At 42.1% G+C, this 19,758-nt stretch overlaps 1 long non-coding RNA gene across 1 annotated transcript; it reads left to right on the top strand.

Moving 5' to 3' along the window:
- Positions 1-3,911: 3,911 nt before the first annotated feature.
- LOC119140893 lies at positions 3,912-8,809 on the top strand. Its single transcript, XR_005101776.1, has 3 exons — positions 3,912-4,140; positions 5,906-5,998; positions 6,504-8,809. It is a non-coding gene; the product is annotated as an uncharacterized LOC119140893 (long non-coding RNA).
- The last annotated feature ends 10,949 nt before the right edge of the window (positions 8,810-19,758 follow it).

Below are 19,758 nucleotides of genomic sequence, written 5' to 3'. Positions count from 1 at the left end.
AAGTAGGGCCTTGCTTTCTGAGACTGGGGATCAGATCTGTGTTACGCAGTGAGTCGATGTGTAATTACATTGACAATTTGCCCTGCTGTGATGTGTTTTTAATGGCTTCACAGTTCAGTCACGTTTTTTGTCTATAGTGATTTGCAGGTATTTACACCGGGACGACTGTGCAACGCATTTTCCTCTGTACATTTATTCGGAATGCTGCTAGCAGCAGGTTCCGGCTTGTCTCCAGTGTATTCTATAGAATATATTTTCTCTCTCTCTCCGTCCCCATTTCCCAGTGTGTGTGGGGTGGGGTGTGTGGGTGTGGTGTGTTAGAATGCAACACAGATGAACATTGCAGCAAATGGTGAAATGCCTTAATAAAAATGGTGATTTATTGTTTATTTTTATTAATCTCGTACTTAGAGTGAAGAAATGCATGCTTACATTACTCAAGAAATCGATGAAGGCAAGTCTTTCTAAACTGTTAGAATGCATTATGTACAGTTTTAGGATTTAAGTCTCTCAGTTCACCCCTCCCCCACATTATACTTTGAATTATTTAATATTATAATTTGTATAGAATTTTTCTAAGTCTAAAGTGCAAAAAATAAAGGTCTCTCGACTATACGTCATAAAATGAAACTCCGGACTGAGATCTACAATATTTACTGTTGAAATTAATAAATGTACTTCAACAGCTCATACATACTGTGGTTGGTATAAGATGCATATTGAAAAATTCAGCACAGAGAATATAGACTGCTCTGCGCTTCTAAAGTTATTATTATTTTAAATTCATGTTGCTAGTATTCTTTTAAGGTGTAAAATAAAACATAATACATCATGCTTTATGTTCCTGTACAGTTATAGGGAATACATCTCACTGCATTTAAATAGATTTCTTTGTAAATTAAGCTGTTTGCATTGTTACTATTTTTAAGGAGAATTATTCAAATGCATGGAGTGAAACTGAAATTCTTGTTGTTCTATACTGACTGTATAGCCTGCTCACATAATAAAGCATATGTGTGCTTGTATGTACATGGGGGAACCATGTATACATGTGTAGGATTAAGTACATGTGTGTATAGGTATTTGAATTTATATATATATATAATATGTGGTTACACTGTAAAATTGCAACTATATAAACCAGTCTATTTCTTATCATGGATTAATATTGCAAAAGCATGAAAGTGGGAAAGCAATATAATTTATCAGACAAGGCCCAAGAAGTAACACATAAATATTACTAATGAGCCAAATCCTGAATTCAGTAGTGATATTACTAATGAGGCCATTCATTTGTGCTTTCAGATTATCAGCCTCTGAAACTGAGCATTATTTTTTTAAATGTGTGTTAGATACTCTGATATAAGGAAACACTACAATTTGCCACCAGTGCTTGGTATATATGAGGTGTATGAACTAAGTGTGCCAGTGCTCTTTTCAGATTATACAGTCTGGCATAAAATTGTTAGAATTCTTTTAACACTGTACTATTCATTACTCTGCTTCTTCATTACTTTTCAGGCTGTTCAAGCACAACAAGGATGACAATTAGACATCTGATATATCTAAAGGCACATAATCATTTTGATATTATATAAAATTCTAATGAACTCTGAATTGGCAGTTAGAAAGATGTTTTTTCTTGCAATAGCTAGAGGCAGCAGATTAGTGGTTAAGCATGTGTTACATTGTGAATTTATGAATTACGTTGTCAGAGGTATTCCTTGTGTGTGCATATGTATATGTATGTCTATGCTTATATAGATATTTCTATATATAATACATATTAAAACAGACACATGCACACATTAATGCCTGCATTAAAAAGCATGTTGCCATGTTACAGCAGTTGCAGTTAAATGCAAGACATTTTATCCTAAATTAATATGTTTCAAAGATGCAAAATATGCCTTTAAAACATCAAGCTCTGTTCTGAAGACCACCTTACTCACACGCTGACTTAAGAAGTAACTGCAATACACCCATCACATTTTGTTGATTAATCATTGGAGCCTCAGAAAGTCAAGAGCCGACATGACAATTATAACCTAGCTGTTCATTAGCCATATTGCCAATTAAATTTTCTAACATTCGGTTATCTAAGTAGGGCCTTAAAATCGAGGGGTACCCAGTAAGACTGCACAAAAATATTTGCTTATTGTGAATATCACACACAAAAAAATATCTATACAGCAGTTGTTAATTTTTTCCAAAATCACTTTAGAATGATCTACATATTGGAAGATACGGAATCCAGTAATTTATTTTTTCCTCCTGCCTCCCTAATAAATTCCCATTAATGGCCTTTAAATTGGTATGTGATTGCCATACTTGTTTTCTAATCTTTTTATAGGTCTCCAGATGGCTGTGATGTAAAGAAGAAATATCCTCCGTGTATTTTTTAAGAATAAACACTCTCTATTAGCTTTAAAGAGGAATACTTATGATTCTCTAATTATTACAAAGACTTGTTCCAATGCCAGTATCCCCATCTTCTGTATGGAATACACATAGGAACCCTATTTAAACTGCTATGAAGTACATAACTGTATAACGTTATATGAATCCTCTTTTCATACTAAATTAGAATAGAATTCACATAACTTTAAAACATGCCACAACAATACAATCCAGGCAAGTATTTCCTGCATAATATCCCCTTTCCTTTCAGCCAGGTAAGTTATTTGACTGGCTTGCCTTCTAATAAAAGTGTCTTATTTCTTTTGTGATCAGAATTTAATTTTACAGGCAACTGCAGATTATGTTTCTGTTATGCTGAACATGTGATATGCAAAGGGATACAAATCTAATACAAATCCAAATTACGAAATAAAAAAATGCAGGTTATCGAGAATTCAAAATCTTGGGGAAAAAAAGGAAACTACACTTGGTAATCTCACATGGATATACACTGCGTGCTGTTAAAGAACATGTTCTATCGTCTGACTTTTATTATTAAACAATAAAAATAAATACCGTTTCTTGTGATTTTCATTTCCTGTGGTCTTCTTGCATTGATTAAATCTGAAAAATAGCCGAAAAAAAAAAAAAGGCAAAGGAACATAATTTAAACAATTTCACTGTTCTTGTTCGTGAAATGTATGTAAATAGATACATGCATGTGTGTTCAGGAGGTGCTGTGTTTATCAACATTTTGAGATTATTGAATAAATTACTACATGCTTGATTCTAGATTAAACAGGGAAACAACTAGCCACATTTCCTGCAGATGATCTAATATGACATAAACCAGATACAAGTGATGTACTCCGGTAGCTGCAGGGTTAAATGTGATAATTGATATTTACAGGACATAATTATGAACAATAAAAACAAATGCAATAATTATTTGTGGAGAACTATGATAAAAAACAGTTTAAGAATATTTGGGGCTGCTGAATAGAGATGCTGAAATCTACAGAGGCATATATAATATTTGCATACTGTAAGCTGCCAGTTACTTAATAAAGGATGGAAGCTCCATCTACCCTTCTGTTCAAAACATGCAAAACACATTAAGCCAGTTTTTTTCTCCGATAGAATTTCTGTGTCTTTTAGATCACCGATGTCCTGAAATCAGGATCATTAGAAAGGCATGGTCTATATTTACAAAATTGTTACTATATCAAAAGTTGTATGTGTAAATAAATATAACAATCTAATCACCGTCATTACATCATATCAATTACATCAGCCTTAGTTTAAAAGCATATTATTTCTTACAAAGTAATTGTGTTCTTCTATTTTATGGTAAATTATTTCCCCCATTTCATGAATCCTGAACTAGAGGAGAGTTTCTTGGAGAGGTATGCTACTTGATGGGTGGGTGTTTTGGTGGGCGGGTGAGAGGGAGGACTAAAGAAGCACTATTGTATAAATCCCTTGCTTCAATTACACTCTCTGCCTACCGGTGCCTCGGAGAGCCCGCGCCAGAGCTGGAGGTAGCCTGCGCCCCGGCGTCGGGTCGCCCAGCCTGGCCCGCCGCTGGGGCACTCCCGCGTCCCAGGCTCGACCCCGCGGCGGCTGGGACTGTGCCGTGCCGCGCCGCAGCAGCCATTCCTGGACTCCTGGGGGAGCGGCACCTAGAGCCGCGGCAAGGTGCAAACCGTCTCCGCCTCCCCCCCCCCCCCCCTCAAAAAGGTGAGCGGTTTAGTTGGGCTGAGCCTATGCCAGACACAGCTGCCCCTGCTGCCCCGGCCAAGATGGGAATAATTACAACCTCATGAAACATTTATTAAATCACCCTCGCTCAAAGGGATACATGTTTTGATCAGGCTGAATTTTAGAAAACCCAGTAAGTGATGGCTGCTTGCTTGAAGTGACCACAGAGGCAGACGGATTTATTAACTACAGTGAATAATCTCCTCCACGTTGGCAATCTCAAAAATATCAGTTTGACTTTTAATATTTTTTTTTTTACAAAACAGCTCGAAAATGTAGAGTCAACAGGAGTTAGTTCCCATATGCTAATTTAAAACCTGGTGAATGATTGTTCCTATGTCTGTACACCTTCGAAAGGTACCTAGGTACTGCTAAAAAGCTTCCTCTCTGCATACTTAAACGTTACAGCTCTGCTTTTACTGGCAATCCGCTTGATAATTAAGTTTCCACACCTAACCAATCACAAGACAAAGTTTAGCATAAAACATACAAAATCAGCTAACCAATATAAGCTGTCGTGTTAACTCATAAAACCCTGCCTTGTTATTAAATTTCCCTCGCGGTCGCCAGTGGAAATTCCTGGAGCCCTACCAAGACGACCTGTTCTGTCTGATGCTGGGCGAGGCAGCCCCTACCCCTGAACCTAACACAGAGCTGCTAACCGAGCTCAGGTTCACATATACCCACTCAATCAGAAAATGCGGACGTGCAATGAAGTTCAGCTCTCTCCCTTTTATAACGAATTCGAGCTCTGTATATCCCCCTCGTGATACTTACATTTGTTCTTTATAAAATAAAGATTTACCCCAGATCTAAATGGTTAGGTGAATCTCCCGTAGAAAACAAAAATTCCCACCGTGGTCAAGACCCCTTTAAAGCACAGAAAGCAGGTTCTTTTATATCTCCAGAAATTCAAATATTTCCCCTCGTCATCTCTAAAAGTGCCGTTTAGTTAGTTCCATGGTGTAATTCTTGCATGATTGGTTCTAAAACAGTTAGAAAGCTTCCATTAAAAAAAAAAAAAAAAAAAAAAAAGAGGGGGGAGAAAGGCAAAAAGGTGTGATGGGGTTTTTTTCCCCCCTTTTTCCATATTGCTTCCCAAGCTCCAGAGTAAAAAGTGTTATATGTGAGGCTCTGCAAGTTGTGGGTTTTTTTTTTTTGGGGGGGGGGGGGGGGGGGGGTTGGCCAAGGTCTAGTCCAGCCCTCTGCTGAGGAGGACGTGCTCTGAAATTCAACCAATTTTCCCAGTGCTTTTGTTGCTGATGAACTGAAGTCCTTTTGTTCATCCATTGCCACGGTCTTTTCCCATTCCTACTATATGTTATGCGTTGCCAGAGATAATGAATTTACACCAAAACCTCTCATAGTCTCATTTTGACAGACGGGATAAATTAGAAATGCCTAGTCTAAAGAAGAGCAATGGCTCCATTTTCCTAGAGAAGGAAAGCGCACATTTCTTTGGAAACAAAAAAAATTGCACCAAATGGTTGAGGTTTTCTAAGGTGTTTTCCTCCAGCTAACTTCTGAAGAATAATTTCTTCTGCGTCCTGTTTTTGGGAGGCATTACCATTTTGTGTAACTTTCGTCAAAATTGATCAACCGGTCAACAACAATAATAACAACAAAAAATCCCTTCCAATTTGTTATCATGAAACTTGTAGCGTGACCTCTCGTCAACACAATGATTGCTGGAAGGAGGCTTTCTTAAAGTTTTGTGGTTTCCTTCTTTTCCTTCTCATTCAAGGCTTCAGGTTCAACCAGTGTCACAGAACCAACATTTCACCGATGAAAACTCCAGCTTGTTTTAGGCTGCAGGAGCCGGGCAAAGAACTGCGTGGTGCGTTGGGAGAAGTTTGGGGGTGTGCCCGACCACGGGAGGTGTGTGGGTGGGGAAGGAAGGAGGGAGGTGGTGCATGGCAAGGTAAGGAGGCAGGACGACTCTCTGGTATGTGCCCAGGAGGACACAGCGATGGAGCTGTGCTCACCGTTTGGGGTGGGCAGGAGGTGGGCTGGCGGGGGTAGTTGCAAGGCAGCGGTGCCGGCGGGCGAGCCTTGGAGGGTGTTCGGAGAGGGCCAGGGGTTTGGGAGTCTGCCAGACAGCCTGTCTCTGTCTGGGGCGGCTTTGCGCGATATCAGCACATGGTGTTTTCCATAGTGCTGTGTTGTAGCCGTGTGGGCAGGTGTCAAGGAGTATGAGCATGTGTGAAGAAAGGGGGGGGGGAAATACCAAAACCGGTGTGTGTGTATATATATATACACACACACACACATATTATGCCATATGTGTATGTCGCGTATATATATTTGTATATATATAGATATATATATATGTCATATGGGAGTCCCGTCCAGAGTGCGGCTCCAGAGAGAGAGGGTAGTCGGTCCGCAGAAGCGCGGATTTCCCGCCAACTACTGCCAGGGACAGCTGTCCTGGCCGCGGCCCTTCACAGCCCCTGTCGCAGCCCAGCTGCGCACAGCACCCGTGGATCCTCATGTCAACACAGCGCTTGGCGACAAGGCAGAACAACAGAACTCTATAAGAATAAAAATGCAATCTCAGACTAAACTAACGAAATTCAGGGTAAACCCTGACTACACAAAACTGCTGAGAGGATTTATAAAAGTCTGGATCGGTTTCTCAATCAGAAATACACTCGTGTTTCCGTTCTCTGGCTTGGCCATTTAAGTTTAGTCAAGATGTTTGAATATAGAAGCAGAGAGAGAGAAAGAGAGAGAGTACACGCGCGCATGTAGCTGCTAGCTTGCAGATGGTTTGCTCTAAGAGTGATTGTGCCAAGTTCTAGAGAAATACTCTGGAACATAAAAAGACAAACAATCATGAGAAAAAGAAAAACTTAGAACGTAATAAATACCATTCACTTTCAAAACATCAATTGCATTTAATTCTACAGCCTCACGAGTAGAAATTCCCCTAGCGCTAAAAGTTCTCCAAACATAATTATAAACCGAGGAGTTTCTAAAGGGAGAAAGGGTACAGGGAAAAATATAGAGACAGCTTTATAACATTGTTCACATTACCCTTTTCTACCTTGGTATCAACAACAAAGCCAACTTTCTGCAGTCAGATATCCGCGAGCCCTTTCATACTGCTTCTCTTTCTAAATGGGAGAAATCAGTGCAAAGACAGGAGAGTGGTTTTGACTTGCAGATCAGATCGGCTGGAGGAGCGAACGGCTTGCCTACAGCCTAGCGAATTTTCAATTTTTTGCCACTTCTTCCTTAAACCGTCACTGATATCAGCGAATCCCTTGCACCAAACCGCTAACACTATCGATACAGTCATTCGAAATTATGATTTATCTGCACTGCGTGTGTTGTGCAATATTGGGGGGGATTTTTTGTGACGATCGGTGATTTCTGTTTCTCGCTCATCATCTGATGAAGAGGAGCGGCGGCGTTCCCGGGGACGGTGATAGCACACCACAAGGGTGGACTTTGTTTTGCCGCCGTGCGGGGAGACAGAGTTAATGTTTTTGTTAATGTTTATTTTATTGGGCAAGGGCTCTGATCAGTGTGTTAAAGCGGCGAGCGGAGCCAAGCAGCCAATGCAGCTGCGGACGGTGCCTACCGGCGGTCCGGCCACCTCCCCGCTGCGGCTACCGCCCCGGCCTGGCACGGGCCAATGAGGCTCGGCGCGGAGCGGCTCCGGCTCTGCGCCCCCGCCGCGTCCCCCATCCTCGCTTCACGTTCAAGGTTTAACAGCGAGGTCATGTTCATTGACGTCAGCTTGAGGTTTACTGTACGTCCGGCTACATTTACATACATCAAGGAAATTAGGGCATTAAAAAAATATGCAAATCCTACTGCTTGGAGAAGAAACTGAAGATTTCTGGAGCGATCGCCCCTATTAATGAAGATCGCAATTAATAGAAAAAACAATCCGTTCTCCCCCCCTCCCCCCAACTTCATAAAGAACAAAACCAAAAAAAAAACCCGAAATAACAAATATAAATTAGGCACGGGAAGGCTGCGATTTTGCGTCGGCCGGGGCCGGCTGCAACGCGGCACGGAAGAGACCCGCTCAGAGCAGGCTGCTCCAGACGGCTTCCCATGCATAATCAGGGATTCACCGCTGCGCCATTCTCCTCTCCTCCTCCTCCTGGTTCCACCGTGTACTATTTTTAATAGTGATGCATATGTAAAGCTCTATTTTGCATTTTTTAATTATCCGAAAGTTTGAAGCTATCGCTTTTTCTCTGATTTTTCCTTCCTTTCTTTACTCTTCTTTTTCTTCCCCTTCCCCTCCCCCCGGCATGACTCTGCTGTGTATGTGCCTTTATATGCAGTTTCCTCCCTGCTTTTATTTGTATAAGGTTACAAAATATGCACAAAGCTAATAAAGCAAATAAAGGCGCACAACACGTTTATTGGGTTTTAAGAGGAGAGGCACATATCATTACCATGTTCAGCTATAATACCAATAGGTCGAACCTGGAAATTTGATTGCCTAATTAACTTCATATTAGGGAAAAACAATACTGTTTTAAGGTATAAGGCAATACAGATAATGGGTGTAATGGGGACCGATTCAAAGGATTTATAATACTTCCTTGCAGAATTACGACTTATAAACGCACTTATATCTCTGTTGATTTCTAGATTGTTTTATTTCAGAATATTATCTTAAAATGTGTAGACCCAGGTACAGAGACATTTTGTAAGTTCTTTCTTAAATGCTACATTATTAAATGTATTACAGTTCATGTTAACGTGTAGTTTTAAAGCAACTACCTAAGTCTTTACTGAAAAGGCATTTTTAAAGGTTATTTTAAAATATTGCCGTTATCATTACATTTTCTCTATCTTAAAATCCACAGGCTTTGAATTACATTTAAAAACAATGTTAGCTCATTTAGATTTAATTAACGGGGAAATTCTTATTAAAAATGAGTAGTTTAAACCTGATTAAACCAGACAATTACTCTCTTTTTATATTCCAGAAATATTATATTTTTAAACGAGTAATGTTTTCCATAAGAATAATGCTCACCCATACACATATTTTTTCATTAAAAAAAGTGAAAAGACAATTAGTTACACCATGAATGACTTACCTGCATTAACGTTTAAGACAAAAATTACCTCCCCTCCAAGACTGCCATGCATATATTTTTTAAAATAAAGATCCGAATGTCATACTCGATTTGTATTATTCAGTACCTATTTCACAAGAAATATACTTTCTTTGGATTTCCAGCGCTACTTCTAGCTCCAGTTGTACAAGTCTTACACTGAAGTGCTCATGTATGTCACCCAATAAAAAGTGGTCAGATGTCTACCCGTAAGATTAAAAAAACCCGGAAACAGATACTGTCATCTATTTAGTTAGCAATAACTCATGTAGGAAAGTACTTTTTTTTACACATTTTTATGAATAGCGGTAGGACTACACATCTGTGTGCAGGTGCCCATTTACGAGTGATATTGGGGACTCTTAGCCCAGGAAACCTATTATTTCCACTGCTTTTAATTAGCACACATGAATCGTGCTCCTCTATAGATCTGTAGTAACATATACAGACAGACCCACAGAGGTGAGTGCCTAGCCCAAGTTCGGGTGTGTGCGCAGGTAGCAGATGGCACATAGGGAGAGCGGGGCGTGTGTGTAGGTGTTGGTGAGCGGGGGTATATGGATATGTTACATAATGCCTCTGCCCGCGGCACAAACGTGCGGCGGTGCAGCCCTAGCCGCCTCCCTGCCCCCGGCTCCCTCGGTGGCGCAGGGCAATGACCCCACGCCCCGCCACTCCCCGTGCTGCTTCTGTTGCTTACCCCCGCCACCGCCTCGCTGCGCGCCGCCGTTGCCCCTGACGGCACCGCACCCGGCGAGACGGGACGGAAGACGCCGCCGCCGGTGTTCTGCCCCAGCTAGGCTGCCGCAGTAGCAGTGCCTGAGAGCCCCCCCCCCCCGGTCCCCTCCGCCTCTACCCCCGTGGCCGCAGCCACACACCTGCCCCCCCGCCCCGTATTACCATACGGAGGCTGGGTTCCCGCGAATCACAGAGGCAGCGGGCGACATTTGAATAAGTCCCGCAGCCGGCAGCAGCGCCAGCTCCTGCAGTGCCAGCGCTCTGCGCGGGCCGCTTCCCTAGCCCGTTCGCCCCTCCCCCGCTTCCCCGCCCCTGCATGTGCCACAGGCATCGTGGGGACAGCTGTCTTGCCTCAGTCACCTGCCATTTTAACGCTAATTTGACGGGTAAGAATATGAACAATAAATACCCCCCCCAACTCGTTACCTAATACTCAGCCTTTTAAAGCTAAACATAAAGGCACGTAAAATTCACATGATTTCAAAACGCCACTGAAGTGACGATTTCAGACCGAAAAAAAAAAAAAAAAAGCATTGCTAATACTCAAAATTGGGGTAATCGTTACAGTTGATCGTTACAGATGAGAGAGGGCATCAGGTTGAAAATAAATACAAAAATAGATCCCCTCTGTCGTCTTTTTTTTGCAACGTTTTAAATGGCTAGAATAATCTAAATATTCATCATTTTACACTTGGATTTTTCCCTTTCTTCAGTCCTCTCTATTTTTTAATCAAACCGTACATAATCAGATCTGTGTCGATATGCCCTATGCCTGAACATACACGTTTTGGCATTACAGATTGGTTTAGAAGAAGGGGGATACAGGTACAGAAAAACGTCTTTTTTTCCCTGTAAGATTTAAACTCTTGAACGAAAAATTGTAAAATGACAACCATGTAATTTTAGGTAGAATAACCGATACTTGAAATGAGAAATAAATTGATTTTTGAAATTATTTTTTAGTAAGGAAAAGGCTGAATTTAGTGGAGTTTGCCTTCACAACAATTCATAATTTGGATGTCTTTACACGTCCAGTGCGAATACACCTCATAATACACATCCTTTGGAAAAAAATTACAAAGCCATACCAATCTCTTTTTGATCAATAATGTCTTCCCTGATTAGAGGTAGAAAGCTAGAAATCAAGAGGAGTGTCAGGGGAAGAGGGGGTGAGAAATTTAATATTCAGGAGCTTCATGCATATTTAAAATAATTGCTAAATTGTTAGATTTCTGGGGAAGAGACTGAAGGGGTGACGTATAGTAAATTCTATTAGGTATGTTTCAGTGAGCATTCAAAACGTTAACTTCAGCATCAAGCTAGGATAAGTAGTCAATGCAGTTGAGTTTCCATACACGAAATGTTTATGGCTTTTAGCACTAACAGAATTAGCCAAATTTTCCTGATGGCTTTTCTGTTCTGTTTCTGTAATCAGTTTATAACTTGGCATAAAATAAGCAATCAATAAATTAAGGTTTGAAATGAACCGTTATTTCACTGGTTTCAGAGAGGACTAAACGTGGTTTTGTTTTGGTTTGGATTATTTTTCCCTCTACATCAGCTTGAATTGCCGGAGACCACTTCTGATCTCCTGGCACAGACCAAGTGGAAAAGTTTGGCAGGGCATGGGAGTCCCTCATGACTTCTCGAAAGGGTGTTTCCTACCCAAAATGCACCCCCTCCCCCTTGGCTTCGCTCTGTGGCCGGCTCCGTGGAAGCCTTGCACGCCGGTGAGATCAGGAGGGGGTATGTTGCCGCCCGAGGCCGGCTGCCTGCCATCCAGGCGACCAGAGCCAGGCCGAGGTGCCCCAGATGGCGCAGCTTTCCATCGCCCGCGAAGGCCGCGTCCGGCAGAGAGACAGCGACACCTACCGGTATTCCGCACGGCCCCGGCGAGCGCGGGCGATCGTCGGGACTAGGGCGCGAGGAAGGGCCACACCGTACCGCGCTCCCTTGCTCAATTTAGCGCAGCCTGGGGAGAAGACACCACGGTAGCGCTCCCCTCTCCCTCTTGCTCTGCTCCCCGCAAGAATTCAGCCCTACTGGAGCGATCGTTTTAATGGGCAGAAATCAGCAAAATTCCACGAAAAACCAAGCGTGTTTTTTAGTCTTTACAACGCGTCTTCTGAAACAAGTGGGGATGCTGTCCTTGTCGCCTCCTTGGGAACCACAGCCCCCATCTACAGCGGCTGAAATCCCACTTTCCTTCCCCCCCCCCCCCCCCCCCGCATACACACGCTTCTGCCTCCAGATCTGGGCTGTATCCCACAAAAATTAGAGACTTGATCAGAATAATAATAAACGTTTCACTGTAAGCAAAGTCTTCCCAGAGAAGCTCGTGAAAGACAAGCTGAGCACAGAGAGCGAAGGGCAGCACCTGTGCGTTCTCCCTGTTGCTACCGACTCACCCCAGCCTCTCTCCCCTTACTTTTATTGTTTTATATACACCGGGAAAAGCAGTATTCCACAAATACATTTCAACAGGAATAATCGCCGTCGCCTCCGCGCTTTGCATTTGAATTGCCAGGATCAAAAAATGGGCTGACTTTGTGGATTCCTGTTTAAAGAAAAGCATGGCTTACAAACCCTAGTGAGAAGAAAAACATTGCTATCCTAAGCAAGAATATAATTTTAGTATTCGTTTTCTATTCTTTATTGAATCTTTGTATTGATGCTGTGCGGAAAGGACTTTTTCTTTGAAATACTTTCCAGCTGATCGTATTACTTTTTACCTTATCCCTATTCTCCTTTCCTCTTTTTAATATTTTTTTTAAAAAAATCATTACAATGAAAGGGCCAGATTTATGTTACCAAAAGGCAGTTTTTACAAGTACAAATGGCAGTGAAGGAGCATTAATCGTGTTAGGTTTTTAGGAGGAAGACACACATCCGAGAAGTTGGAGGCTACATTTGATTGGATTAACCGCCACTTTCTGTTGTTGTTATTTTAGTAGTTCATTAGCCGGGTGGGTGTGCTTTGATAATTGATTTCCGAGATCCCATTCTAGGAATTTTTGTTGTTTCGTATCTCAATAGGCTTTTCTTAATGGGCTGTAGTTGGAGAAAAGAATAACTTGGCTGTCTCAAAGGACATATTTTGTGCACCTGCAGGAGTTGTTTTCTTCTTGCCCGAAAAAAATCACAACGTGCAGTTCTTTTACAGTGAGGAAAGGGTGTGGCACAACTTGCGGCAACTACCTTTCAGAGGTTTTAACTTTCATACCGTGAACACAAATGCAGGGACTCAAAGTAGCTCTTCGAGTGCGTTTTCTAAATGTGCATTAAGGTAAATGAGCAAAACTTCGTCAAATCTCCCTGGTCTTAAAACTTGAGAATAAAGGAGTTCGTCGTTAGTAGCATCACAAGACCAAGGATTCATTCTTAGAAAATTTACGTCTACTAAAAGGAACCGATATATCATCTGAATAACGATCTCGCTTAGAGTGATGGAAAAATATAAATTAAAATCAACGGGAAAACAGCTTGCATGCTCAAGTACTGAAGAGGTCTTTAAATATTGGTTGATCACACCTTGTCCAAAATCAAGAATAAGACACAGCGCTAATATTTTCCTGGGTCTTTTTCTCCGAAGGGTATTGTTCTCCTCTTTTAGTAACTCCATGATCATTTTTACACTAAAATAATAGTACTGGGTGTCTCTCATTTTGCCCTAGACACACCGACGTCCTCCCATGCCATCCTGCCTCATCCCCCAAACCCAGAGAGAGCAGTAGGCTGGACTGGCGGTCGCACGCCTCCGTGATGTGTCGGCAGGACGCACGAGTGGATCGACGGGGCGCCGACCTTGCGGCTGACCGACGCCGCTGCTCGGACACGTTCCCACGCTCTAGGAGAAACCCCCTGAGAGACAGTTGCAACACCTTTATTAAAACCTTGCCATTTTGCTCAGAGCTGTGCGCATGCCTATTTGGCAAAAAGCGTCATTTCTCACTCGTGTCTGATAACACAAGGACTACTTATTTAACAAAACACCGCAGGACAGTCCAAACGCACAAAATCATTTTAGCTCTTTGCCCTACAAGTTTGTGCGTGCCCCCTCCCTTTTCTTTCACAGCTTTTCATTAGCAATGAATGAATCAAGAACTAGAGCAGCATATTCAGATACGAGTGAATCAGGACATGAAGACTATCATCTTCAGTCATCAAGTTGAAGAATCGTCAAGGCTGAGACAGCAGCCTATAGCATTAGGCATATTGCAGAAAACCTGGGAATGGCTGGTAAAGGAGTGCAGTTTGCAGCCGACTAACAGATTCATAAAGTGGGATAAAAGGAAGGTCACCTACCTTTCCAGGTCGCCTCCCCTCACACCCCCAAAATTAATCTCGGTGAGAGTAGAAAGAAGTGTATCTATAGGCTTTAAAACCTGCATATTCATTATAAAAGACTTTCTGAAGCTAACCTACTCTGCCAACCTAAGCAGAACTTTTATTTCCTTCTACCTGTCTCCCTGACATAGACAGTACTCTTTTCCTGATAGCATTTCCTTTTTCCCCAGCTAATGGACAGACGGTCCTGGGGAAAACAATTGTCAGCCTTATATACCCAGAGCAATCAAAAAACCAACAGCAAGCCCTTATTTATTTTGATTATTTGTTAAAAGACAGCCAGCTGGGAACTTGATAATGTGCTCACACACGATCTCTCACGCTCTAATGCAGGGGTCCTCAAACTTTTTAAACAGGGGGCCGGCGCGCGGATGAAGTGGCAGGAGGTCATCTGCAGCTGCTTGGTTCCCCCCCCCCCCCAACCCCCGGCCGGGGGGGTTCTGTAAATACCGGGGGCCGGATTGAGGACCCTGGGGGGCCGTAGTTTGAGGACCCCTGCTCTAATGTGATGCGATACGAACGTGTGTGTGTACGTATTGCCGTATGTATACCAGCTCTGTCCGAAACGGTGTGAATACCAATTTCCCTACAAGCGTTACCGCTTCCAGCTCAATGCAGCCCCCGATAGATATGTGTGTTTAACAAACCAATAGGTAAGTCACTATCAGGTGATCAGACTTGTAATCCAATAGTCTTTGTTCGGTTAAATAAGATTTATCGTTAAGAGTAAAAAATTAGGGAAGAGGGAGAGGGCGCAGAGAAATCTCTTCCTGCTCAGGAGAAATGGCCTCGTCAGCTCGCTTTGCTGCCGTCTGTGGTTACCGCGTCCGTCGCAACCCACTCAGCCCAGCATAAGCCTTCAGAAGACTGAAGTGCCATAGAAAATCAACGAGGGCTCCGAGGAATTGCAGGTGTAAAGGAGGTCAGCGGGGAAGAAGCTGCCCCTGCTGATGCCCGGCCTCTCCCCCCGAGCCCTCGGAAGACTGCGGGCAGAGTTGCCCTCCCCGAACACCCTCCTCCTGCCCCGTGGGTGACACAGCGTGACCTCCTCCGGAGCCCAGCAGGGCATCGCCTGGCTTTACCAAATCCGAGCCCCAGCGAGAGTGAGTGAGTGAGTGAGTGAGTGAGAGCATGAGAGAGAGAGAGCGAGAGCATGAAAGAGAGAGAGCGAGAGCATGAAAGAGAGAGAGCGAGAGCATGAGAGAGAGAGAGCGAGAGCATGAGAGAGAGAGAGAGAGCATGAGAGAGAGAGAGAGAGCATGAGAGAGAGAGAGAGAGCATGAGAGCGAGAACATGAGAGAGAGAGCGAGCATGAGAGAGCGAGAGAGAGAGCATGAGAGAGCGAGAGAGAAAGCATGAGAGCGAGAGAGCGAGCGAGAGAGAGAGCGAGAGAGCATGAGAGAGCGCATGAGAGAGCGAGAGAGAGAGAGCGCATGAGAGAGCATGAGAGCGAGAGAGAGCGAGCAAGGGAGAGAGCGAGCAAGGGAGAGAGAGAGCGAGAGAGAGAGCGAGAGAGAGAGCGAGAGAGAGAGCGAGAGAGAGAGCGAGAGAGAGAGCAGCGAGGCTTGCCACGGCACAGGGTGGAGGGACTACTCCGCGCCCCGGTACTTACCCCCGAGATGCCTGACACCGATCGGCTCCCGTCCGCAGCCCCTCAGCAAGACACATACGTCACACACATCCTCGCAGAGATTAGTTGTAACTTTTCGAGTCCAATCCTGTTCATTCAACGGTAGGCAGGAGAGGAAAACATAAGGGGCGATAGAGAGGGGTGGCCACGGGTACTGCCTCACACTGAACTGCAACGTAGCTCCTCCCTCCCCTTCGCTCTAACATTTCCCACCCACTCATCTCCTTCCGCCTGCCTCAAATCAGAAAGCCCGGGAGGGAGGGAGGACAAACGGATCCGCGCTGGCCGCTGGGGTTCCTGAGGAGGCGCTCCCTCCGCATCCGCGCACCGACCTCCGCGCCTCGGTCCCGCCGTGGCGCCCCGGGGACTCTGCCTGTGGAGCGCAGCGCTTGAGGAGAAAAGGGGGAGGAAGGGGCTGAAGAACTGCCCGAGGCATGTCCGCCCGCCTGCCCATATGGGGATCATATGCCACATATGGGGCGCGCAGAGCCCCGTGGTGCGAGGCTACTGCCCGGGATAGAAATGGGCTGCCGGCAGGTATCGCCTCCCCTCCTTCCTGTTGTTATTTTTAATATTATTATTCCTAATGATACTAATAATTATTTTTAAAGATCTTTGCAAAAGCAAGCTGACAACTGAAGCTGAGGAGTAACAGTAGCTGTTTTAAAAAATAATTTGGAACACTAGGAAGTGTCTCCGCAGGGAATGGAGACTTTTTACTTCGTCAAAGGTGAGGTCTGCTGTCTGCTTATTAGTACAGTAAAGTATTCAGTTTCCGACTAAGCACAATAACGCAGGCTCTCGTGATATAGGAGGCTTTATCAATTGTGGTCCCTCCCTCCCTCTTTCACAGACATACTCGCAGCACACCTATATTTGTAAGACGCTGGAATTGGCGGGGCGCTGACAGTGAAACCCGTAGAAAGTTTCAATATTGCAGACACAGTAACTGTCCTTCTGATTTTTTTAGTTAAAATTTTATTTGGCGAATTGCAAATTTTTCCAAAAGAGACATCGACACACGAAAATATGTTTGCATTTATATCCGCCAGAGATGATGCAGAATAAAAATGCCCGACTAGACTTCGTATGAAATCAAAATCCCGCACTTGTAATTGTTACATATACAACAAATTGTTAACAATTTGCACACAAGAGATGGCAAAATTCTGAGCCTCCTTTGTAAGGCAAATGACGGCAAAATATGATTTGCCATATAACTAATTGGAGCAAAGAATAATACATCAGCAAGACTGTGGTTTCTATATGTAAGTTTTGTGTTTATACAGAGTGAAAAATATCAAACATTAATTATGGCGAATTTGACAACGTGGTTTAGGATGTTTTTACCTGATACATACTAATCCCAGTAAACAAAATAATTTAATGAGAGATCATATTAATCGTGTTGAAGTAAAATTAAAAATTAAAATTTAATTTATATTTAAAAAGTAGGTTGTACTACAATAAAAATGTCTTTGATGCTTAGGATAAACAGCCCCCCCAATATATATTGTAAAAATCCTATATTCTGTTTAAAAGCATAAAATTATTTTTGATTTTGGTGTTATATAAAATTATTAATATAAAAAATAAAAACAGCTGAGTCAGACTAAGTATAAAGTTGTGTTGCTATTATTTAAATTATCAAAATAAAATCCATCAAATAATGTTTTTCATTCTAATGAGCATGGAAATTATTCTCTTCTCATTTACTTATTTTTAAAACAGACATTAAAACATGTTAGAACTGATTTTCTTTCAAATCAAAGAAGTTAATATTAGAACAATTGTCTTCATATTTTTTCTATAACGTGCCATTACCTGAAGCACACAAATACAAACACGCAAGCTCTGGAATTTGCAATATTTTTTTTCTTACACTGTCTATAAACATTGTTATGTGATTACATGTACTCACTTTCTCATATAGACCATCCATTATCTGGTGTCTACATCTTTCAGAATGTATTCACACTCAGGTTTAATCTTCTTTAAAGCAGTTACTAGATATACAATAATGTCAACATGCATGTAGGTATATACGAAAATTGCTTTTGACCTTCAGAAATCAGCTAAGCCCTCTGGGAAAGTCAGTTCCAGTGACGTTAGACATGAGTTGCTGTCGAGCTCTAATAATTCAAGCGGAGGAATAAGTGGATTATGAAGTAGGGAAAACCCAAACTGGTTCTAAAAATCATCTAATTTAGTGGAATTTGTTTCAAAGGGGCAGAATTTGGCTCAGTTGATCAGGTTATAAGAGTGTGTAGCTATTGGTATAAAAATGTAGTTCTCAAGCCCATCTCTTGTTAACCTTACAGATTTATATATAAAGGTGAAAACAAGCTATTCGGTAGTGTTTTCACAGGAAGTTAGGGGACACATACACACTACTGAATTTAAAATTATTTACTCCACAAATTCATTAGATTGCATAGCACCAACCTCTTGGCAAGACTTCTAAAAATTATCTTTCATACAACCGCAACTACTGGAAAAACAAATGGAGATAAAACATTGAAAATACTTCTTAATTATTCCGGTGAGGTGTAATGCTTTAATTCTATTTCCATCTTTTCTCTAATGACTTTCTCACCTCAGAACTCTCTTTGCAACTAGTATACCTGCATTTGTGAGCAGAAAGTAGGCCATTCTGAAAATGATCTGGCCAAGCAATGAAAGTACCAAAGCCAGAATCACAGTCCTCAGTCAGTATATGCCTTGACATAGGAGTGATGTGTCTATTAGACTTCCTATTGAAGCCACTGGAGAATTCAGCTTAAAAATAAAAAGACAACCTTTTTCCTCTTCACAAGACTAAATCGCTTGAAGTACATAAGATATATTATTTTTGCATTAGTTATTTGAATAATTTAAGAAAGACTTCAGCTGCTCAATTCATACTTGCACAAAACTTCCATTAGGTCCAGAGGATGCTTTTCTAAGGGAAGAATTTAATAGTCTCAAAAAACAAGATAGAAAGTTTGATGTGTTCTTTGGAAGTTAAGTTTTAAAAAGTTTGAACATCATGCCATTATAAGAATATATTTAAGTAATAAAATGAGAACTTCTGAACATGCCTTGACTCTACGTATTTGGCTTTCTTCAGCTCTGCAAAATTAGGTAAGTTTCTGTTCCCACTGAAGTAAAATACAAAATCTTATTGTTTTCCATGATAGTAAGAAGGACCTTTAAATTGCTTTCATTTGCACACAAACACAATTTGGATCTCATTTGTGTATCTCTTCGAGGCACGCCTGAAAGCCAGGGCTCTGATATGTGTACTGATTCATGCGGGATCTCTACATCAGAAAAGACATTATGTTATCTTTATATTTTCTGTATGAACGAAGAAGGAAAGTAGTGAGCTTAACTAGCTTAAAAAATGAACGTGGGTTTCCCCAACTAAAATGGTATCAATCGATTCCTTCCAAGCAAAAATGTGAGAAGAATCAAATGATTATTTAATGAGCTTCATCACTGTCCTATTTTAGGCGAAATCATTATTCTTACAGGACGAAAATGAACAGTTACACGAATTGACATAATGGAGGTGGGATCTTTGGACGTAATGGCACTTTCCGGACACATTTAAAGGGGATCATTTCCCCCAAGTGGTACGGAACTGACAGGAGTAATTTTCAAAAGATAGTCCACTATTTTCTTGCATGATTTTTTTCTTCCCCAAATCAACAACTAGACTTATTTAACATTGAAGGAAACAATTTTTATCTTAAAGAATATTTAAAGTCTTCAGGTGTATTGAACTTGGACCTGAGAGCAGTGATC

This window comes from Falco rusticolus, chromosome W (genome assembly GCF_015220075.1).
Source record: "Falco rusticolus isolate bFalRus1 chromosome W, bFalRus1.pri, whole genome shotgun sequence".
NCBI lineage: Eukaryota > Metazoa > Chordata > Aves > Falconiformes > Falconidae > Falco > Falco rusticolus.
This window is presented reverse-complemented; position numbering and strand designations above follow the sequence as displayed.